Genomic DNA, 4,108 nt, shown 5'->3' on the forward strand with positions numbered 1-4,108 from the left:
AGGTGCGCACGAAGTCGGAGCTCGGTTTGCCCCGGGTGCGCACCTTCGCCAGGGTGCGCACCTTGATGCGCACGCCTTGGCTGGGCTGCGCACCTTGGTGGGCGCCATGGTGCGCACCTTTCGTGCGCTCCAAGGTGCGCACGAAGTCGGAGCTCGGTTTGCCCCGGGTGCGCACCTTGGTGGGCGCCATGGTGCACTCCGAGGTGCCCAAGATTGGTGCGCACCAAGGAGCGCTCCGAAGTGCGCTCCAAGGTGCGCAGGTGCGCGCGAAGTCGAAAGTTGGGTTAATTGTCCGGTTTGCCTCGGGTGCGCACCTTGCGTGCACCTTCGCCAGGGTGGGCGCCTTGGTGCGCACACCTTGGCTGGGCTGCGCACCCGGGCGCGCACACCTTGGCACCCGCGTTTCCTTCATTTTAAATTTTTTTTTTTTACAATCTCTCAAGTGGGAAATTCTATAATCTCAACTTTTTTTGCCTTTTCAGGAAACTTTTGAATGGAGCGCATCATTGGTGCGCTCCGAAGTGTGCTCCAAGGTGCGCACCTCTGGTGTGCTCCAAAGCTCTCTCCAGCTGCGTGCACCTGCCCCGGCCGCGCACCCGGCCCCGCCCAGCTTCGCTCACCTGTCCCGGGCGTCTGGTGCGGAACCTTAGAGTAAGAAACATCACCGTGCACCTTGGCCAACGTGCGCGACTCGACCGAGCGCGCACTGGCCGAGGTGCACACCGATTTCACCTGGGTGCGCGCGCAGCACCTCGGGCGCACCGGGGTGCGCGCACAACGCCCGGGTTGCACCGTGGCCTGTGTGCTCGGGGCGCCTCGGGTGCGCGCTCGGTGTCGCCCCCGCGCGCGCGGTAGTGCGGGCAGCGCACCCCGGCCCGGCCCGGCCCCGACGAGAACGCAAACGGGCAAAAGGTTTATTCAAATAGCATTGCGACGCCCGGCGAAAAACTAAAAAAGGGTGCAACACCGGGACTTCCCGGGAGGTCACCCATCCGAGTACTACTCCGGCCCAAGCGCGCTTAACTGCGGAGTTCTGATGGGATCCGGTGCACTAACGCTGGTATGATCGCACCCGTTATGAGCTTGTCGCAGTGTGTACTTAGCAAACCGCGACCCACGTGCGAATCCACCCCGGCCACCCACCCCCGTCGAGGTGCACACCCTCCCTCGCGAAGTGCGCCCCGTTCGCCAAGTGTGAGCCCTGCCCGGGTGCGCGCACCTTGCTAGGGCGTCGGGTGTGCACCCGGCCCGGCCTACGTGCGTGCACCTGGACGGGGCGTCGTGTGCGTGCAGTGTCCCGTCTGCAACGCGGTGCCCACACACCACCTCGGGCGCAACGACCTGCGCTCACATGTGGGCCGAGTGCACCTTGGTGCATGTTCGGGGCGCCTCGGGTGCACGCTCGATCTTGCCCCGGTGCACCAAGGCGCTCGGTTTGCCCCGGGTGCGCACTTGGTGCAAGGTGGGCACCCAAAATAGGGATCAAGCACCAAAACACAAGTTTCGGGATGCAAAATGGGACCCAAGGACCACAAATGCGTTCCAAGACCCATGATGGGTCCACGAGAACAAAAATGTGTTCCGAGACTTAATAAACAAATATTGGGTTTTAGGAGAAGAAACATGCTCTGATGCCCAAAACGAGAATCGACCCCGAAAAGGCCACAGGCCAAAAGTGGGATGCGAGACAAAAAAAAATGGGACCCGAGGACCAAAATTGGGTTCCCAGGTCGAAGACAGGGCAACCGGACAAGAAACGACCTCTAAGGCTCGAAATGAGTCCCGACGACTAAAACTTGACAAGAAGCACCCATCAGGCACCCAACTCGACACCCATGGGATGCCGACCCACCCGGGCTTCCACCTAGCACACCTTGGCACCCACCCACCCTCGCACCCAACCTCGCACCCAACTTAGCACCTTTGAACCCACATTGGCACTCACCCTGACCCTGGCACCTTGGAACCCACATTGGCACTCACCTTGACCCTGGCACCCACCTTTGCACTCACCTTGGGACCCACCCTGGCTCCCACCTCGGCACCCACCCAGACACCCACCTTGGTTCCTTGGCACCCACCTTGGATCCTTGGCACCCACCCCGACACCCACCTTGGCACGCAACTTGGCTACTTGCCACCCACCTTGGCTCCTTGACGCCCACCCCGACAACCACCCCGTGACCTACCCTGGCTAGGGTTGGTGCACACCCACCCTGGTGCCCACCTTGGCACCCACCCCATGACCCACCTTGGCACGCACCTTAGTACCCACCCCGTTACCCACCCTAGGACCCACCCCGTGACCCACCTTGGCCAGGGTGGGTGCCTTGGTGCGCACAACTTGCCTGGGCTGCACACCAGGGCGGGCTCAAGATGGCACCCGCGTTCCGTTTTTTTCACTATCTTTCAAAACGGAAATTTTAAAATCTCGTTTTTTTTTTTTTTTTGCCTTTTCTGGAAATTAGTGAAGGCAGCGCATCAAAGGTGCGCAATGCTGGTGCGAACCCGGGAGCGCTCCGATGTGTGCTCCAAGGTGCGGCGTGCACGAAGTCCGAGCCCGGCTTGCCCCGGGTGCGCACCTCGCGTGCACCTTCGCCGGGGTGAGCACCTTGGCTGGGTTGCGCGCCCTGGTGCGCACCAAGGAGCGCTCTGAAGTGTGCTCCAAGGTGCGGCGTGCACGAAGTCGGAGCTCGGTTTGCCCCGGGTGTGCACCTCGGGTGCGCACCTCGCGTGCACCTTCGCTGCGGTGGGCACCTTGGCTGGGTTGCGCGCCTTGGTGGGCACCATGCAGTGCACGAAGTCGGAGCCCGGTTTGCCCCGGGCGCGCACCTCCGCCAGGGTGGGCACCTTGGTGCGCACAACTTGCCTGGGCTGCGCACCAGGAAGGGCTCAAGATGGCACCCGCGTTCCGTTTTTTTCACTATCTTTCAGAACGGAAATTTTAAAATATCGTTTTTTTTTGCCTTTTCTGGAAATTAGTGAAGGCAGCGCATCAAAGGTGCGCAACGCTGGTGCGAACCTGGGAGCGCTCCGATGTGTGCTCCAAGGTGCGGCGTGCACGAAGTCGGAGCCCGGTTTGCCCCGGGTGCGCCCTGGTGGGCACCATGGTGCGCACCAAGGAGCGCTCCGAAGTGTGCTCCAAGGTGCGGCCTGCACGAAGTCGGAGCCCGGTTTGCCCCGGGCGTGCACCGCGGGTGGGCACCTTGGTGCGCATGCCTTGCCTGGGCTGCGCACCAGGGCGGGCTCAAGATGGCACCCGCGTTCCGTTTTTTTCACTATCTTTCAAAACGGAAATTTTAAAATCTCATTTTTTTTTGCCTTTTCTGGAAATTAGTGAAGGCAGCGCATCAAAGGTGCGCACCTCGCTGCCCACCACGGTGCGCAACGCCGGTGGGCACCCGGGAGTGCTTCGAAGTGTGCTCCAAGGTGCTGCGTGCACGTTGTCGGAGCCCGGTTTGCCCCGGGTGCGCACCTCGCGTGCACCTTCGTCGGGGTGGGCACCTTGGCTGGGTTTGCCCCGGCTGCGCTCCGAAGCGGGGTTATTGGAGCGCCGCCTCTTTTTTTGTCGGAGCGTTTGGTGGGGTTTCTCGCATTGGCTCTTCCCAGGCCCGGTTGCCACCCTGGCGCGCACGAAGTCGGAAGTAGGGTTAATTGCCCGGGTGCGCACCTTTGCCAGGGTGGGCACCTTACCTGGGCTGTGCACCAGGGCGGGCTCAAGATGGCACCCGCGTTCCGTTTTTTTCACTATCTTTCAAAACGGAAATTTTAAAATCTCCTCTTTTTTTTGCCTTTTCTGGAAATTAGTGAAGGCAGCGCATCAAAGGTGCGCACCTCGCTGCCCACCTTGGTGTGCTCTGAGGTGCGCACCCGGGAGCGCTACGAAGTGTGCTCCAAGGTGCGGCGTGCACGTTGTCGGAGCCCGGTTTGCCCCGGGTGCGCACCTCGCCTGCACCTTGGCCGGGGTGGGCACCCTGGCTGGGTTTGCCCAGGGTGCGCTCCGAAGCGGGGTTACTGGAGCGCCCCCTCTTTTTTTGTCAGAGCGTTTGGTGGGGTTTCTCGCATTGGCTCTTCCCAGGCCCGGTTGTTGGGTGCGCTCCCACCCTGG

The 4,108-nt window shown here is 61.7% G+C and overlaps 1 non-coding gene across 1 annotated transcript; it reads right to left on the bottom strand.

The window, feature by feature from the left end:
- Positions 1-955: 955 nt before the first annotated feature.
- LOC131867992 (5S ribosomal RNA) lies at positions 956-1,074 on the bottom strand. The gene has a single exon (XR_009366512.1). It is a non-coding gene; the product is annotated as a 5S ribosomal RNA (ribosomal RNA).
- Positions 1,075-4,108: the final 3,034 nt, after the last annotated feature.

Source organism: Cryptomeria japonica, unplaced genomic scaffold (assembly GCF_030272615.1).
Source record: "Cryptomeria japonica unplaced genomic scaffold, Sugi_1.0 HiC_scaffold_192, whole genome shotgun sequence".
Classification (NCBI taxonomy): Eukaryota; Viridiplantae; Streptophyta; class Pinopsida; order Cupressales; family Cupressaceae; genus Cryptomeria; species Cryptomeria japonica.